This window comes from Hemiscyllium ocellatum, chromosome 12 (assembly GCF_020745735.1).
Source record: "Hemiscyllium ocellatum isolate sHemOce1 chromosome 12, sHemOce1.pat.X.cur, whole genome shotgun sequence".
NCBI lineage: Eukaryota > Metazoa > Chordata > Chondrichthyes > Orectolobiformes > Hemiscylliidae > Hemiscyllium > Hemiscyllium ocellatum.
Genome location: NC_083412.1, coordinates 43,243,657 through 43,263,856, shown reverse-complemented (window position 1 = coordinate 43,263,856; position 20,200 = coordinate 43,243,657). Strand labels below are relative to the sequence as shown.

At 41.5% G+C, this 20,200-nt stretch overlaps 1 protein-coding gene and 1 long non-coding RNA gene across 3 annotated transcripts in view; one reads left to right on the top strand and one right to left on the bottom strand.

Moving 5' to 3' along the window:
* Nucleotides 1–6,749: 6,749 nt before the first annotated feature.
* LOC132821038 (uncharacterized) lies at nucleotides 6,750–13,698 on the bottom strand. Its single transcript, XR_009645280.1, has 2 exons — nucleotides 13,207–13,698; nucleotides 6,750–7,851 (listed from the first exon to the last, which is right to left on the bottom strand). It is a non-coding gene; the product is annotated as an uncharacterized LOC132821038 (long non-coding RNA).
* Nucleotides 13,042–20,200, top strand: part of LOC132821035 (zinc finger X-chromosomal protein-like) — a 50,311-nt gene continuing 43,152 nt past the window's right edge. The window contains exon 1 of one of the 2 annotated variants that reach the window (XM_060833525.1): nucleotides 13,042–13,209. The gene's annotated coding sequence lies outside the window, so the exon portion shown is untranslated. Of the gene's footprint in view, nucleotides 13,649–20,200 lie in introns of both variants that reach the window. The other variant, XM_060833526.1, reaches the window with a different exon arrangement.

The following is a 20,200-nucleotide window of genomic DNA, read 5'->3' as shown; positions in this document are numbered from 1 at the left end:
ATTCCAATGTCTGATAATCTCTGTCCTCCCTGTAATGATAAGGGAGGACTATCTGAAGCTGGTTTGGATCTTTTCTTCTCATGCTTTTGTTGATTTTTGTGCATCAGTGGATCTATAACTACTTCAGAATCTATGACTATCTAGAGGTTCTTAACTAAAACCTACTCTTAATATTATAACAGACTGATTAAATAATTCAAGAGAAACAACTAATTTGTGTGTAATGTTTTATCTATATAAGCGATTGCAGCTGCACATTGTTTCTCATTTAATACAGACCTGCTATTGTTCTACTTGCTGAGACTACATTAAGACACATACTCTAGCCACTGTCAGCCATGTTCTGCAGAGGTTGCCAGGGACAGTTGTCAGCCATTTTGTGCCACTCAGTCATGGGCTAATCCAGTTGAGTTTCTGTTCAATGGTAATCCCCAGAATGTCGATAGTGCAGAATTCAGTGATGGTAATGCCATTGAATGTCAAGGGGTAGAGTTTATGTTATCTGGTATTGGAGATGGTCATTGCTGAGCAGTTGTGTGGCACAAACGTTACTTGTCAATTTTCAGTCCAAGCCTGGATATTTTAAAGTGAATTTTGGTCTTCTAGAAAGTGAGAAAGTGAAGAAAGAAATGGTAGTAGAAACAAATAAATGTTTGCTTCCATCTTCATTATAGAGGAGATAAAAAAATTTTGAGTACTAGCTGTAAATCAGGAGCAGCAGGAGCAGATGTATGTGGTAAAATTATAATTACTATCCAGGTCCAGATGACTATAAAGTAAGGAGGCTACGTTTTGATTTATATCGATCATTTGTGAGACCACATCTTAAACATTGTGTGCAGTTTTAGTTTCCTTATTTAAGGAAGGATATAAATATGCTAGAGGTGGTTTAAAGGATGCTTACTAGAATGATACCTGGAAATGAATGGAATGTCTTGTGTTAAGGTTGGAGTTTAGGAGAATGAGTGCTGCTTTGTGTATGAGAATATGAGTGCTGAATAATCTTGACAAGGCAGACGTGGAAATGACATTTCATCTTGTGGATGAGCCTAAAGATGAGGGGCTATGTTTTAAAATTAAGAATTGGGCTTCTAGGATGGAGGTGAGGAAAATTAACCAAAATGGTCAAGAAGTTGGAGCGTTATTAAATTATAAGCTATAACTGGTGGCATGCTGCTAGGTCTCAGCTATTTACAACAAATTAATTGTTTAAGTAAGAAAAATGAGAATAATGTATCTAATTTTGTTGGTGATTTAATGTAGGTAAGAATATAAGATATGAGGAAGAAACAAAGAAGTATGAAGTATACCTCTATGACTCCGTGAAATTGACAGGTAATATGTGTAGGCAATAGATGGTAGATGGTGTAAAATGTGACAAAATGTGAAAATATTTACTTTGGTAGTGAGAATGTTGTTTAAAGGTGTAAATGATTAAATGTTAGGGTTCTCAGGCCTTGTTTGTACTTACACAAGAAATACAAAAGTTTTGCATGCAGCACACCAATCAATTTGGAAAGAAAATGGTATGTTGACCACAGTTGCAAAAAGATTGGAGTGGTGGAAAAACAAGTCTTGCTACAACATTTTGGGGCTTTGATAGATCACCTAGAATAGTATGTGCAATTTTGATTTCCATTTTAAGTAGAAATATACTGTATTGGAAACATTCACTAGATTGATTCCTAGGATAGAAGGGGTTATCCTATGTTAAAAGACTAAATAAGTTTTGTCAATATTCTCTGGAATTTATAAGAAATCAAAGTATTCTTAGTGGGTGTGCACCATATTTTGCATTCACCAGCAGCTCAAGTACTTGACAGCGTTGGAACCTTTTGGGATTTCTGTCAGTGGTGACATATATTTAAAATCCAGGTGAGCACTCGGTCAATTGTTGCTAGCCATACCCTCTGCCCTTGAACCCCACCTCTCCAACTACAACAAGGATAGAATCGTCCAGTCCTTCCATCCCACTAATATCCGGATACAGCACATTATTCTCTGCCAATTCTGCCAGCTACAATCAAACCCCACCACAAGAGGATATATTTCCCTCCCCATCCCTATCAGCATTGTGCTGAGACCATTCCCTCCGTGCCTCCCTCAATAGGTCCACACCCGCTACCAACTCACCCTCCACTCCTGGCACCTTCCCTCGCTGCCACAAGAGGTGTCCACGCCTACCCCCTCACCTCCATCCAAGGCACCAAAGGATCTTTTCACATCCAGCATAGATTTACCTGCACATCCAAACACCTCATCTACCATGTCCGTTGCTCTCAAAGTGGTCTCCTCTACATTGGGGAGACAGGATGCCAAATAGGGGAATATTTCAGGGAACATCTTTGAGACACATGCATCAAACAACCTCACTGCCCTGTGGCCAAGCACTTCAACTCCACCTCCCACTCCACCAAGGACATGCAAGTCCTGGGCCTTCTCCACTGTCAAATCCAAGCCACCTGATGACTGGAGGAAGAATGCCTCATTTTCCACCTTGTAACCTTTCAACCACACAGCATCAATGTCGACTTCATCAGTTTCCTTATCTCCACTTTCCTACCTCATGCCAGATCCAACCTTCCAACTCGGCACTGCCATCTTGAATTGTCCTACTTGTTCATCTTCCTTCTCATCTATCCACTCCACCCTTTCACTATTACCCCACACCTGCAGCTACTTTCTCCCCATCCCCACCTTCCTAATAATCTCTCAGCCCCCTTTCCTCTCGCCACATTCCTGATTAAGGGCTTATGCCCAAAACATCGACTCTCCTTCTCCTTGGATGTTGCCTGACCTGCTGTGCTTGTCCAACACCATACTTTTCGACACCAGCCATAAGCAGCCCCCACAGAACATACAGTGCAATGGAAATGAAACAACAGTTTCTGAGGGCACAGAGGTGGCAACTGGTAAGCGTAACACTACATTGTGAATAGAATTTCACATTTGTACATTGCCACTCTACATCATCATCAACCATTATTGCAGATGCAAGAATGAAGCTTCACTGGCTATCTGTCCTTAGTACATATTAGAATTCTGATAATGACCTAACATTCCGGTCAGCATAACATCTTGTCATTGTTCAAGACTAACCTTGGCCCATCCCCATCACCAACTTGGAAAGACATTGCCAACCAGACTCCTGACTGATCTCTGTGCAGCTCCTCAGTTGACTTACCACAAATCCTCTATCAGGTTACACTGGACCTGCAGACTGATCATGAGTACTGCCCAGTGTAAGGATATAGACAACACACCTTACAGTGCAGGTGGGAATATATCACCAGTAAAGTTGGATATGTTCTCATTTTCTTCACTTATTAATATTCTGTAAATATCTGACCCTGACAGCCTCAAGCACCCAACTGTGTCCCAGTCCCTGAACTAATAGATTATGTATTTTTCACTTACTGCGTCAGTCCTTCTGTGTCCCTTAGTCTTTGAGACATGACCTTTTTTTGAAGTGCACACAATTTGTTTGCCACACAAGCTGCCAGGTATTGCTGCAAGTGTGACATTGATAAAGCATGGTATCATAAGCAACATGTCTGCCCCCTTAACTGATCATTGCTGACAACTATGACAAGTCATCTAGCTTTGCATCTGTGCTAAAAGGGAAGGTAGGACTGAAGTTTGATGATCCTGTAAGTTCAGAATGACGTGGCAATGTGCAAATATCTAGGAAAGGCAGAGTTGCCGTCAGCAATCCAAGTAGGCACAGAGTGTATGAATGCTAAGAGAGCAAACTAAGAGGCCTGAGATGCACCGTGCTCCGATCCCCTGAGATGGATACCGCCATGTTTTCAAGCAGCCAAGTAGCAAAAGAATTACACTGCATGATATCTTTCCAAAGTGTAGTATTGGAAAACTTTATTCTAGGTGAGTCAGAAGTATGCTGTGATCATGATGTGCCATCACCAAAGATCCTGAAACAATGCCTTCCAAGCCAATGACCACTATCATCTAAAACAAAGGCAGCAAGTACATGGAAGCAACACTTCCTGTAATACACTCACCATCCTGACTTGTAAACATAATTGCCATTTCTTCAGTATCATGGAGTCAAAATTCTTCAACTCCCTGCCTAACAGCACTGAGTGCACCTACACCAAATGGACTGCAGTGATCAGAAAGGCAGCTCCCCACTGCCTTCTCAAGGGCAATTCAGGATGAACAAATGATAATGTAAACAACAATGCCCACAACCCATGAATAAAAATGGTGTGATGAGATTGATGTATATCCAATACTAACCTCTGCACATAAACCGTAAGATATAGGAACAGAATCAGGCCATTCAGCCCATTGAGTCTGTCATGTGACAGACAGGTTTCATGTGAGACAGGTTTCTCAATTCCATTCTCATGTCTTATCCTCAGTTCTCCACACTATCCAAAATACGTGACTGCATTAGTGACAGTGCAGAGATTTATCACGCTGTTGCCTACAATGAAATTTCTGTTATGAGGAAAGACCGGATTTGTTTTCCTTGAAGCACAGGAAGTTGAGCTTTACAAAATTATGAATGGAATTGCATAATAGTTTGTGAGAATCTCTTCCCCATGGCAGACATGGCTAAGACCAGAGGACATAGTTTAAGGTGAGGAGCAAATGGTTTAAAGGATATATGAGGACTTTTTCAACCAGAGGTGGTAAATATATGGAACGTGTCATTTATAGAACATAGAACATTACAGCGCAGTACAGGCCCTTCGACCCTCAATGTTGCGCCGACTGTCATACCAAACTGAAGCCCATCTAACCTACACTATTCCATGTATGTCCATATGCTTGTCCAATGACAACTTAAATGTACTTAAAGTTGGCGAATCTACTATCTTTGCAGGCAAAGCATTCCATACCCTTACTACTCTCTGAGTAAAGAAACTACCTCTGACATCTGTCCTATATCTATCACCCCTCAATTTAAAGCTATGCCCCTTTGTGCTCGCCGTCACCATTCTTGGAAAAAGGCTCTCCCTGTCCACTCTATCTAATCCTCTGATTATCTTATACATCTCTATTAAGTCACCTCTCAACTTTCTTCTAACAAAAACAACCTCAAGTCCCTCAGCTTTTCCTTGTTAGACTTTCCCTCCATACCAGGCAACATCCTAGTAAATCTCCTCTGCACCCTTTCCAAAGCTTCCACATCTCTCTTATAATGCGGTGACTAGAACTGTACACAGTACTCCAAGTTCAGCCATACTAGAGTTTTGTACAGCTGCAGCATAACCTCATTGTTCCATTTGAGAGTAGTGGAGGCAGATACTCTCGCCATATTTAAAAAGCATCTGGATGAGTACTTCAAATGCCAGAGTCTAGTAGGCTGGACCGAGTGCAGGTAAATGGGATTAGTGTCCTTTGGTGTTTATTGGTTGGCATAGACATAGTGGACCAAAGGGGATGTTTATAACCTGTATGACTCCAAAATATATCATATTGTGGTTACTACCTCCTCAAAGTTCCTTCACATAAGCTCCCTAACCAAGTCTGTTTCATTATACATCACTAAAACCAGGATTACCTATTTCCTAGCTGGGCTCTCCCACAAGCTGTTCCAAACAAACCAGCTTGTATACATTCCACAACTTCCTTTTCTTACAATCCATTACCAATGTGATTTCCCAGTCGCCTGCATATTGCATGAAAGATGTTGGTAGTTGCTTTGCAGGGAGCATACCTTGAAATGTTGGGGAATATTGGCCATGTTGAAAGCCTGAAAGAGCAAGCGGTAAGCTTGAGTCACTACGCTACTTTTTATCTTTCATCCAGTTTTTCTCTGCCAAGTAAGAGAATAGCAAGCTACATATTACTTGTCCTTGCAACATTTATAATATTTAATGCAAATAGACTTCTTGCTTCCTACAAGTTAAGATTTTTAATGCTAGATTAAAGTGGTGCTGGAAAAGTACAGCAGGTCAGGCAGCATCTGAGAAGCAGGAAAATTTGACGTTTCAGGCAAAAGCCCTTCCATCAGAAATCAGGGCTTTTTCCTGCTCCTCGGATGCTGCCTGACCTGCTGTGCTTTTCCAGCACTACTCTAATCTAGACTCCGATCTCCAGCATCTGCAGTCCTCACTTTCAACTAAGATTTTTAACATCACCATTCAACTCTCAGGTGAAAACTTAGGCCTCTCTTTTCTCTTTGAGATTCTCATTCTTCCTGAATTCACACTTTTCAAAATTATTTACCATTGCCTATGTTGTTTAGCAGCTGGGAAAATGCAGTCCATTGTTTATACTGACAGGGTAATTGAGAAACAAGTGTCTCATATAGTACTGAGACATTTCAATAAATATTTCAGGGAATCATAGGTATCTCACAAATGTAGTTCACACCCAATCACAGTTATGACTATCTGAGCAAGCTTTATGGGCCACATTGTTTTCTCCTCCTCAGATTTCTTATATTTTCGTCAAAGAAATAGAAGATGTATCATTCTTCATCGTTGCTATTTTTAGTAATAATTATAGCTGTCTTCAATATTTCACACAGCAACCTAAGATAGTAAGAGATCAATTTCAATGCAATGCCCACTACAGGTGAATCTAAATAAACAGTAAACAATTGTATTTCCAAAGGATGTGATTGCATTGGAAGAGGTGCAGAGGAGATTTACCAAGGCATTGCTTGGGATAAAACACTTCTTGACACTTACAGCTCTCTTTAAACTTTGTACAGTAACTTAGAGATCAATTTCAATGCAATACATTCTAAAGGTGAATCAGTTATTGACAAATCAAATTGAAAATTATTTATTTCAACATGGTAAATGTAAATCAGAAACTGCAAGTTTGAAATTATAATTCAAAGTTTGTGAGAAGATTTGTAGATTGGGTGCTCGTTGTTGTGGTTCTGTTCGCCGAGCTGGGAATTTGTGTTGCGGATGTTTCGTCCCCTGTCTAGGTGACATCCTCAGTGCTTGGGAGTCTCCTGTGAAGCGCTTCTGTGATCTTTCCTCCGGCATTGTAGTGGTTTGAATCTGCCGCTTCCGGTTGTCAGTTCCAGCTGTCCGTTGCAGTCATCGGTATATTGGGTCCAGATCGATGTACTTATTGATTGAATCTATGGATGAGTGCCATGCCTCTAGGAATTCCCTGGCTGTTCTGTTTGCTTGTCCTATAATAGTAGTCTTGTCCCAGTCGAATTCATGTTGCTTATCATCTGTGTGTGTGGCTACTAAGGATAGCTGGTCGTGTCGTTTCGTTGCTAGTTGGTGTTCATGGATGCGGATCGTTAACTGTCTTCCTGTTTGTCCTATGTAGTGTTTTGTGCAGTCCTTGCATGGGATTTTGTACATTACATTGGTTTTGCTCGTGCTGGATATCAGGTCCTTCGTTCTGGTGAGTTGTTGTCTGAGAGAGGCTCTTGGTTTGTGTGCTGTTATGAGTCCTAGTGGTCGCAGTAGTCTGGCTGTTTGTTCAGAAATGCTCTTGATGTATAGTAGTGTGGCTAGTCCTTTGGGTTGTGGCATGTCCTCGTTCCGTTGTCTTTCCCTTAGGCATCTGTTGATGAAATTGTGGGGGTAACCGTTTTTGGCGAATACATTGTATAAGTGTTCTGCTTCCTCTTTTTGCAGTTCTGGTATACTGCAGTGTGCTGTGGATCTTTTGAATAGTGTCTTGATGCAACTTCTTTTGTGAGTGTTGGGGTGGTTGCTTTCGTAGTTTAGGACTTGGTCTGTGTGAGGCTTTCCTGTATACCTTTGTGGTGAATTATCCGTTAGGTGTTCTCTGTACCATCACGTCTAGGAATGGGAGTTGATTGTCCTTTTCTTCCTCCCTAGTGAATCGGATTCCTGTGAGTGTGGCATTGATGATCCAGTGTGTGTTTCTCTATTTCTGTGTTTTTAATGATTACAAAGGTGTCATTTTTTCCCATTAATTTCCATCATATCCTGAGTAAATTTGTTGGCATTATTTTCCTCATTTGGCTTTCTACCATCAACATTGCAAAGCATTTGGTTTTCCTCTTCTTCTATTTTGACATAAAGGGCAAGTATGAATATGTAATTCAATGTAAAATGGTGTTTTGGAAACAAAATAGAGGGAAAGAAATATGCAAATAAGAGGGTCAAAGAAGATTTTTTAAAATTCTAACATTTAAATTCTGAGGGAATAGATTGGGGACAATATTTCATCCTCACTAACACTCAACACGGGAGCCCCCTGGGGTGCGTACTCAGCCCCCATTGTAATCACTGTATACCCATCATTGCATTGCCAAATACCAGACTAATGCCATTTACAAGTTCGCTGATGACACCACCCTGGTCGGTCAAATCTCAGATGGCGACGAAACAGACTACGGACAGGAGGTGGAAGACCTGGTAAAATGGTGCACTGAGAACAACCTAGTTCTCAATGCCAGCCAAACCAAGGAACTCATTAATGACTTTTGGCAGGAAGTTACTCATGCACCCCTCCAAATTAACAGCACAGGGGTGGAACGAGTGGAGAATATCAAGCTCCTGGGAGTGGTCATCAACAACGAGCTTTCTTGACATCTTCATGTGGACACACTGGTTACAAAGGTGCGACAAAGTCTCTTCCTCAGGTACCTGAGAAAATCTGGCATGACGGCAAATACCCTTGCAAACTTTTTAGGTGCGCCCATAGAGAGCATTCTGTCTGGATGTATCACTACCTGGTATCGCAACTGTACCATTCAAGATCGGAGACAGTTACAGAGAGTGGTGAACTTGGCCCGGACAATCACAAAGGCCAACCTCCCAACTATAGAATCCATCTACCAGACCCACTGTCAAGGAAAGGCCACCAGCATTCTCAACGATCCATCCCAATCTGTTAATGCTTTTCTACAACCTCTACCATCAGGATGAAGGTACAGATGCCTGAACACATTCACCAGCAGTTTTGAAACAGTTTCCACCCTACTGTTGTTAGAATACTGAATAGATTCAAACTTTTCAGAACTTGCATGTACCTGAGTTTTTGTTTTTGCCACTGTTTACCTATTATTTACTTATCTATGCTATTTAACTATGTCATCTGCCTGTATTGCTCGCAAGACAAAGCTTTTCACTATGCTTCGGTACAGATGACAATCAATTCAATTCAGAATATTTCTTACCTGTAAATTTTTAGTGCTAAATTTTTTGTTAGGCCAAAATCAAGACTTGCAACCTAATTAAATACTCAGCTTGAATTAAACAGGCATGCTCTATCCCTTTATAAAAGACTTCTCCAATAGGTGGTCTGTGTTTGCTGCTTTACTTGTGAACTAGCAGCAGTAACTGCAGGAGAGAACTGGTCTTTGATTGAAAGAGCAATAAATTGTGCAAACATGAGAATCATGAGAATCAACCTGAGCATCGGGAGCAGTGATAATTCTGTGGCAGCAGGGTAGAAGATAGATTGCAAGTGACAGGATGCCCGTTGGACAGGTATACAAAAAAAAGTCTACAATATGTAAGGCAGGTGTACAGAAAAAGAGCTTTCAAATTGCCAAATAAATGCAGGGGAAAGCTTAAGTTCACTGTGAAGGTGCAAGGAAAAGAAGATCTAGATTGGTGGAATGTGAGGGGCTCCCATTCAGGGAGTCAGTGAGGCATGGCAAAGCTCTCTACTTACCTTGCAGATGCCCATAATTAAGATTGCAGAGTGGACTTGCTCTCCTATGAAACCATCAATGAGAGAGAAAGAGTGCAAAGGAGAGAACCTTACTAAGCCAGTAAGGATGTGATAGAGTGTGAGGGAGGGGATGTACAAGGGAGAAACAAGTTTGTGGTTGAGGGAGGAAGTGTAAATGAGCTAGTGAGTGTGATGTGGGCGTTGCATGGAGAGTGTGAGGGGGCAACAAGGAAGCAGCAGTGTGAGACAGTGCAGTATGACTGAGGAGTAAATGTGAAGGTGATGGAGGGACACAATGAGGGAGGGAGAAGCAAAATATGAGGACAGAAAAAGATTAGGAAGGAAGTCCAAAAATATGCATGTTAGTTGAATTGGCTATGGTAAATTACCCTGTAGTGTCCAGGGATACACAGGTTAGATGGGTTAGGCATGGTAATTGGAAGGCCTCAGGTATAGGGTGGGGGAGCTTGATCAGGGTAGGATGCTGTTTAGAGGGTCGCTGCAGATTTGATGTGCCAAATGGCCTCTTTCTGCACTGTCATGTATTTATTATTATTCTAGGGTTCATTGGAAGTCTATGGGCTAAATAACATCTCATGCTTTTCCTATATTCAAATGCCAAGTACACCTTATGGAGGTACAAGACAAATTGGACAGAAACTTCCTACTTGAATGTTCAGCTAAGTGAATGCTGAAGTTGCTTTTTAATTTGCTCTTCAATGGTGAGCACAGTCATACATCACAGAAACAGACCCTTCGGTCCAACCAGTCTTTGACAAACATAATCCCAAACTAAACCAGTCCCACCTGCCTGCTCCTGGCCCATATCCCTAGGTAAAAACAATGACTGCAGATGCTGGAAACCAGATTCTTTTTTCAGCATCACTAATCCAGAATCTGGCCCATATCCCTGCAAACCTTTCCTTTTCCAGTACTTATCCATATGTCTTTTAAACCCAAATGTTTTCTTTGTGAGGACATTGTGTGATGCTCTGGACATCAGAGCACCTTCTACCTTTCTTTTTCACCCTCTTGATTTCTTGTTGCTCGTTTCTTCCATATCCTGCAAGCAATCATGGCATCCATCGTTTCAATGAAAAGTCTCAAAAGTATCAAAAGTATTTATCGAGTCATCAAGACTACTCTTATATAATTTCCAACACCCAGTTTGCTCACAAAGTTATTTTCATTTGGTATACTGGATGGGAAAATTGGTGAGAGAAAAGAAAAGAATAGAATAATTGAATTGATCATTTAAAATAACTTGTAGATAGTATTTAGTTTTTGAGAATGTTGGGAGAGACACAGACAGTGAACATTCAAGCTTGGAAAGATAGTGTAAAATAAAGTTGAGTAATAAAAGGCTACATAGCAATTTGGGATCTTACAAGCCACTTTCTAACACCATAGTTGACAGATCTCATTTACTTGTACATGTGCACCCAACCTGTTCAACCTACTTGGATACCTTCATCTCCAATAAGCTTTATGCCTTTAGTTTTGGTTATTTCTGTGTTATGGCCTAAGTGGAATAAGCTTGACTGCATCAAATGCACAACTCGTTTAGTCATTCAGCAACAGAACAGGATGGGTGACCTCAAGTACTATAAGACAGCAAAACTGATCCCTATTCCAGGATCACCAAAACAAACATATCCAGGTTACTTTTATCCCCAATAACCACCTGTAACATTCACTCCTACGCTTATTTCAACATGTGGAATAAAATCAGTTCAATTCCCCATACTTTCACCCTGAAGCCACTTCCCTCCCACGTTTTGCACCACTGACTGCAAACCCACCCCGAATAGGTGACCCACCTTCCATTCTCCAGACTTCATTCACTCCAAATGCCCTCACACATAACATGCACTGCTGGCCAGTTAGTTGGAATTGTAAATAATTGATTGCCTCAGGTACAGTACCCCTTCCTTTCAAAACCGTAACTGTTACTTTCTATAAATGTCAGCGCACCATTTATCTATTACCTGCTAAATCGCTTGCCCATCGTAAGGTCAAATGTTGTGAAATTTGAAAGGGTTCAGAAAAGATTTACAAGGATGGTGCCAGGATTGGGAGGATTTGAGCTATAGGGAGAGGCTGAACAGGCTTGGGCTGTTTTCCCTACAGCGTCAGAGGCTGAGGGGTGACCTTATAGAGGTTTACAAAATTATGAGGGGCATGGATAGTAAATAGGCAAAGTCTTTTCCCTGGGGTCAGGGAGTCCAGAATTAGAGGGCATAGGTTTAGACTGAGAGTAGAAAGATACAAAAGAGACCTAATGGGCAACTTTTTCACACAAAGGGTGGTACGTGTGTGGAATGAGCTGCCAAAGGATGTGGTGGAGGCTGGTACAATTGCAACATTTAAGAGGCATTTGGATGGAAATACGAATAGGAAGAGTTTGGAGGGATATGGGCTGGGTGCTGGCAGGTGGGACCACATTGGGCTCGGATATCTGGTCGGCATGGACAGGTTAGACGGAAGGGTCTGTGTCCATGCTGTACATCTCTATGACTCTACGATTATGACAATATCACATTATTTGCTCCATGCGACTGCCCCTATAAAAGTATCAGAGCATCCTCTCACAAATCACAACTGATTATTCCATCCCGAACCCTGTCATTTTCTTGGAAGACTTGTTTGATGTCCAATTCTGTCCTCACTCAACTGTCCCGATTCTCATGTGCCCTTGTTGCTTCTAATATTCCACCTCACTCGTCAACTCCCATGTATGAATACAGTGGTTAAGAGACAGGAGAGGAAAAAGGCGAGCATTCACTAAAATGGTGGATGGAGGAGTGGAAAATGGCGGGCCCGGGGATTGTAACGATGAAGGAAATGGATCCGATTTCCCCCAAGGCAAACATACAACTCAATGTCTCGGCCAAGTTCTTCGGTGTTCGACTGACCCACAAATATTACCCCCACATAGAGGGAGCTGGGGTGGTAGGGGGTTCTTTCACACATGAACATCTCACCGTGCCGTCTCTGCAAAGAGTTTCGCTCGATCGGTGGACATTACACGGGGGGGGGGGGGATGAAACGGGGCATCTTTTTACATACAACCGGGGGGGGGGGGGTTTACGCCTTTGACCAATCTCAGCCCCATGAATGCTTCTGAATTTATTATTCCAGCCACCACACGCACCAAAGAAATAAAAACAGGGGAAGTAAAAATAAATCCAGTGCGGTGCGTTAATCCTCTCGGCGCTGAGGGAGGACAGGCCCCGAGCCGGGCGAGCGGCCTCTGCGCCGGGATGTGGGAGAAGGGAAGTCGGGGGGAGGGCGATGTTAAATGTCTGCAGGCTTTTGCCACTCTCCCGTCTCTGGCCTGACCGCACTTGCTTCTTCCGCATTTTCCTAGGGGTTAGGCTCTGACGTTACGTATTACGACGGCGGCGGGAGCGAGGAGCAGTCGAGTCGAGTCAGCCCCTCCTCCTCCTCCCCGCAGCCATCAAACAACAAAGCCTGATTGGCAGGGCTAGGCCCGACCCGACCCTCCAGCACTCGGCCCAGCCAGGAAAGGCTGAGCCTGGCAGCCCAGCGAGGGAGGCGAAACGTCCCGAAATCGGGCCGCCGGCGGCCGGTTTGACTCACCAGGTAAGGGCAGTGTAGTCAAGTCTCCGGATGTGAGGCCGCTTCACCGGCGGCAGGCGGCCCACGGCCGCTCGCGCTGCAGCTCGCGGACGGCCGTTAGGAGCAGTGGCGGTTGGTAGGCCGCGAGGAGGCCGCACTTAGGCCACGAGGGTTTCTCCCAACCCCCCACCCCCCTCGATCACTCAGTCGGGTTGGGCTTTGAGGCCTCGCTAGAGAACTGGACACGAATTTTGTTTCACCCTCACCCCCGCCCAAAGAAAACCATTCAGGAAAGAAAACGAAACTGAAGTGTAGGGCAGCGACCAGCCCGCCTTTCCCTTTGTTTTCGATGAAAATGTCGCCGAGAAGGAGCTGCCGCAAAGGCGCATTGTGCGGCCGATGGCAGAGACAAAATGTCGGCTGGGGGCAGGGTTGGAGGAAGGCGTCCGGCGCCATCTTGGTGGTGAGTGGTTTTCTTTTTCCCCTCAGTGAGGGGCAGCATGGAGCCTGTTCCAACCCCCACCTCCTCCAACTGGCTCGTGAGTCACCTTTGTTTTCCCTCCCCTCCCCACCTTCTGCGAGAGGAGCGGAACTCGCGGCCCGGTCACTTCGAAGGAACGTAGTTTTTTTTGAAAAAAAATAAATTCCCGCGCCTTCGTTGCGATGGAATTTTAAATTCTGCAGATGCAATTTCCAATGCTGTGGTGTTTTTATTACCCCCCCCCCCCCCGGCGGTGACTCGGGAGGCGGCGGCGAGCTGGTTCCTGCGCTGCCCGCCATTTCCATTATGATTATCGTCATCACTAGATGGGCACTGCGGCAGCTTGGTTGCTTTCCCGCTCACTCATCTCTGCACCGCTTTATTAACCCCGGCAAACTCAGCCTATTTGTTTTTCTCCCTTTTACAATCCTCTGCTCCCTCCCATACCGTGGACTTTCAAGCAATAATTTCACCTTTCTGAATACTTTTTGTGGCAATTCTTTTCAGGACAAATAAATGTAGCCTTTTGCTCTGAACATTATTCGGGGTGTGAAACATTCAGACAAATTTGGATTTCAGACTGGGCGGGGTGGGGTTATTATTTTTAACGGTCTATGCATTTAATAGTGATGCACGTTTTTCGAGTTTGAAATACAGTTTCTGGCGGGATGGGGGAACTAGCTCGCCCATCTGAAAATATACTCTCAAAGACTGGTGCAACGAAAAGTTAGCCCTTGCCTAATTTTTTTTACAGTGAGAACGCTCTTTTAAGCTTTTTATTTCTATCTCAAAAGTCACTTTTAAAGCTATAGATTGAAACACATAAGGACTAAAGGTTGGCAGCTCCAAAATGATCCTAATTTTGTTGTTCCTCATTCCCTTCCATGTCATGAGTTGCAGCTATCTCGAGGATGTTACTTGCATTCTCCCCAGGGCAGGCTGATATAAAATGCCCGTTCATTTGTCATCTCCATATTTTCCATTATGATTTCCCCAGACTAACTATCTATAGGTCCAATGCTCATTTTGTTGACTGGTTTATTTTCAAATACCTCTGGAACACTTGCTATTTTTTATATTTCTAGCTAACTTTTGCTTATAGTTGAATTTTCCCTGATTAATCTTTTGAATCACTTTTTGCATGTTTTAGTAGTCTTTCCAATCTTTTGACCTGCTAATCACCTTTGCTCAACGCTATTAATTTTTTGTTAAGTTTGATACTTTTATTAGCACCTGCAACCTCCTTGTGGAAAAATATAATTAGCTTTTTACTGTAAAACCCTGAATATATAAGCCTTGTGTTCTTTCTCCAGTGAGGCTTGTATTGAAACAGTTTGTTGTGTATGTTACACAGAAAAGTTCCTGAATTTTCTAAGGGGGAGGGGAGGCTGGAGTCAGTGATCACAGGTTGGAGGGAATAAAGCTGTTTACTATAGGCTGTCCTCACTTTACGAACATTCAACTTCCAAATGCGCATATCAACAAAAGAACTCCCATATTAATAATTTTCAAGATCCAACATGCAAACATCCACTGAGGAACAACTATTTTACATCACATTTTGCATGCTTGCGTACAAACTGACTTACAAGTGTACTCCAAGAATGGAACTAATTCATAACCTGGTGATAGTCTGTATTTTAAAAATTGCTATAGATTGTCACATGTCCACTACTCTCGGTTGTTTCTTTCCAAATAAACATTTCGATGAAAAGGTTCATTACTCTTTGTAATGCTCTACCGAACATTAACAGATAGACAATAGAAATCTCTCAAACATGATTTCTCTTATACTATTTTTGGTCTATCTTAGATAAAAACTTAATTTGCTTCTCAATGATTTTGTACATTTAGTATTTTAGATATTTTCTATTTCATAGATTTTTCTACAGTGTGGAAAACAGACTCTTTGGCCCAACAAGTCCGCACTGATCCTCCGAAGAGTATCCCACCCAAACCCATTCCCCTACCCTACCCTCTTACTCAACATTTCCCCCTGACTGATGCGCCTAACCTACATATCCCTGAACGCTATGGGTAATTTAGCATGGCCAATTCACCTAAACTGCACATCTTTGGATTGTAGGAGGAAATTGAAGCACCCGAAGGAAACCCACACAGAGACAAAGAATGTGCAAACTCCACAAAGACAGTTACCCAAGGCTGCAATTGAACCTGTGTCTCTGACGCTGTGAGGCAGCAGTGCTAACCACTAAGCCACTGTACCGCCCTGTTCAGAAATGAACCTTAGGGGCAATTGGGACTTGAACCTAGCCCTTCTCTCTTGAGAGATACATTTATACAAGAGCTCTTATGATCGTATTCTAACCTACAGCCATGAATGTCAAAATCAAGTTAGCCAGTAGTGTGGCATTTACACATCATCCTTATCTATTGGGTGATAATATCTTGCCAACCCAGCCATTTCTTGACAACATATGTTTCATGTTAAATGCAAAATTACCTGTGGAGGGTCGAAATTGATAACGTCTCTGAATACTCTGTCTTCTGTAATCCTCTTTCAGATTTGTAAAATGTTTGGTATATGTGTTCAATATTCATTTAAATTTATTTGAACAAAGGAGTTATATATGGGAAGCAGACTAAATGGATAACTTGAGTTGCAGTAGATGTGTTGATATACCTCCTATGTGTAAAATTCTGGGTTTTTTTCTATGAGGAGGGGCCTTTTGTCACTATACTGTAATTAGTTAACTTTAGTACACCCAATTTTATTACAAAAACTGAAGTTACAGAATAAATTGACTGCTTCTTTGGAGGCCTCAATGTTTTTTGATAAAAACCTAAGACAAATTAAATAGTTTTAATTTAAACAGTTAATGCTAAAATGTTATTTCAGTGGCAGTGAGTGCATTATTAATTTATAATATCAAACAGGAGCTGTGGTTTCCTGATAATTAACTGAGGAATGTAATGGTAGATTGGAGGCATTGTTCAAGCTTCCTTTACTGCCTCTTGCTGTTTTGGATGGTGTTGCATCTGATGGAGCCTGTGCATTTGATGGGCTATAAGTTTGTACTGAACAACAATCCTTTGCAAAGGAAAGAACTGGAAGTGCTATGTTAAAAAAATGCACAATGTTCAATCTGTGAATGCAACCTATTCTTGGTATTTTGTTTCATTTTCAGCTGTTCAGTTTTGCCATCCCCACCCCACATAGCTGTTGGCATTTCATAAAACTGCTGCATTCTCATTGGGGAGAAATGGGAGTGTGTCAGTCTGCTAGTGGAGTTGTCCAATATAAGGTTTTTGCCTGTTCTGAAGGCTTTGATACTGTTAATGAAATAAAAAAAACAGAAACCCATTGGAAATACTCAGGCCAAACTGTGGAGAGGGAAGCAGGGTTAATATTTCATCAGAACTAAGGAAAAAGTTGAAGATGTTCCAGCAAGCACAGAGGCAGGAACAATCGAGAGGGGAGGGGTAGAGAACAAAATAGAAGGCCAGTGATAGGAAGACAAGTAATTTAATTACAAAAAGGTAAATGGTGCAAGAGAAAACGTAATGGGACGAGAAAATGTAGTTTCTAGAAGAGATATGAATGATAGAATCATGACAACTGTTGTCTAGAATTAAAAGGAACAAAATTGGTGCAGAAGTTGCAATCAGAAATTATCAAAATCATTGAGTCTAGTATACTCTAAAGTTCTTGATCAAAAGGTGCTTCTATGCAACTTCACTGTAATACTGCAGGAGTCTGAGGACAAAGACGTCAGAGTGGAAATGTGAAGAATTTTGCAGTTGTGATGCTTTCACTAAATGTTGTTCCATGGGCAGCAGTTGCCCTATATTAGCTTATCAAAGTAGAAGTGATTGACTGAAGTTTATCAAAATTATGCCTTGGTCATTGAGTGCTTCTGTGAATGTTTATTTTTTAACCTGACGCATCATGGCAGTTTTACATATCTTGTATTGCCTTCGCTGATATCGGTACAAACTGAGACCCACTCCTGGAAATATCCTGTGGTTAAGAGACCAATCCATAAGTCATCAGTGTGAAGTATGGGCTCAGTAAGGAGCATGTTCAGTGTGAGGGTGACTTTGTCTGAGCGAGAGAGGTCAAGTATATCTGGCACAAAAATAGAAATTGCTGGAAAAGCTCAACAGGCCTGGCAGCATTTCTGAAGAGAAATCAGTTAATGTTTTGGGTCGAGCAACCCTTCCTCAGAAGGAGATTGGGGAATTTGTTTTGAAATTGGAATTTGGTGTAGAGGGGTAAATAGCACTTTAAGTAAGGTTTACAGCAAAGACAGTAAGTCTACAGAGTGAGAAGTGAGTGGGAGAGGATGAAAGGCATAGATCAGAGGCCTACTTGAAATGAGTGACATCATGAATACAAAGTGGCAAAAGTGCAGGTAACATAGTTAATTGGCAAGTAAGATTGGTGAGTATTTCTAGCCTTAAAGTAAATATATCTTCTGTTTGTGTTTAAGTTCGTTGTGATTTCAAACACCCCTCCCTTTTTTTTTGAAAGTAGCTTGTTAAACAAAATAATGCTGGTGTAAAGATAATTGCAATAAAGTGTAAGGAACAGGGATTCTAGAATAATTACGTTTTGTAAAATACCATGATGATGCAGTGGGAGTTACAGGACAAGGCAGGAACATCCCAATTTGATCCAGGGCAAACATACCTAAACACATCCGAGTTGAGGAGGTGGAATCCAAGCTGAAGGTGCTTAAGTCACACCAGGGAAGGAGAAAGTAACTTGGACACTATGTTTTAGAAATGCCCCTCAGACTAGGTAATTCAAATGTAGTCTGTGATCAAAGATAACAAAATGTGTTTGTAGGTGAGACAGATATGGAATCACAGGCTATTATTCTAAGGGCCTTGAACTTTACACTCATTCATCAGTTATGAGGTGTTACAAGTTATGTGGATGGAAGTTTTGACTGCCTGGAGAACAAGCAAACTGACCACAAAGTATTGAAGGTAATAATTTCAAGATTACTACATGAGCCACAGGCAAACTAACATAGAATAAATAAAATCAAGAAGTTAAATAAGTCTGGGGAATAATAAATCTGCAGAAATAAATATTCGGGGATACATGACTCTGAAAGGACAAGGAGGATGGAAAGGGTAGTGGGGTAACTTTGCTAGTAAGAGATGGAATTTGTGCAAAGCAAGAAATTATCTTGGAAGATGTTGAATCCACATGAATGGGTGTAAGAAATAACAAAGGGAAGAAGATCTGTAGGCAGGCTAATAGTGGCTATACAGTGAGACATGGAATAAATCAGCAAATAATGAGGATATGTTTAAAAAAAACTATATTAATTATGTCGATCAAATTGAAAAAGTTAGCCATGAGGAAGAATTCATAGTGTATTTGGGACACACTAAGTGAACAGTGTATAAAGGATCCAGCCAAGGTCTGGTTGTTCTGGATTTCATAATGCGTAATAAGGCAGATTTAATAACTAATCTCAAAGTAAAACTGGCCATAATATAGTATAATCTAGGATTCAGTTTAAGAGTGAGACAACTTGGTTAGAAACAACCTAAACAAACTTAAATGAGGATAATTACAAAGGAACAAGGGTGGAAGTGAACTGAGAAAAGAGTTTGGCAGGAAATAAGGTTGAGGAACAGTAGCAGATGTTCAAGAAAATGGTTCATGACTTGCACCAAACATATATTCCACTGAGGAAGAAGGATTCTAAGAAGGAGATAGACTGACTGTGCTTACCCAAGGAAGTCAAGGATAGTATTAAATTGAGGGAAACATATATGCAATGCGACAAAGATTAATGATAAGCCAGAGGATTGGAAATTTTCAAAAACCTATAAAGAGGATTTTTCTGAAAATAGGTGAAATAAATTTTGAGGGTCAGCTAGCGTGTAATATAAAAATGGACAACAAAAGCTTCTTTAAGGATATAAAAAGAAAGTGAGGGGCTAAAAATGAATATAGGCCTCTTAGAGAATTATTCCTGATGAAGGGCTTATGCTCGAAACGTCGAATTCTCTATTCCTGAGATGCTGCCTGGCCTGCTGTGCTTTGACCAGCAACACATTTGCAGCTGTGATCTCCAGCATCTGCAGACCTCATTTTTTACTCTTAGAGAATTATGCTAGGGAAATCATAGTGGGGAACCAGGAAATGTGAAGAAGTTGAATATATACTTTGCATCAGACAGTGACAGCTTAAATAATCAGGGCAAATGGTAGAAGGAGCAGAATAAATACAATTCCCAATCCTAGAGGAAAAAAAGCTTAGAACTAATGAGCTTAAAGACCAATAGGACCCCTGGATCTAATGGTTTGCATCCTAGAAAGATAAACACAATAGCTACAGAGACAGTGAATATGCTAATTTTCCAAAAATTTTGGATTCTGGAGAAGTCTCAGTAGGTTGGAAAACTGTCAATGTAACATCTTAATTCAAAGAAGAAAGGCATGAATAGGAAAGTTAGCTTAACCTTTGCCATTAGGAAAATAAATACTATAAAGGATGTAATAGCACAGGATTTGGAAATATATAATATAATCAAACATAGTCATGTC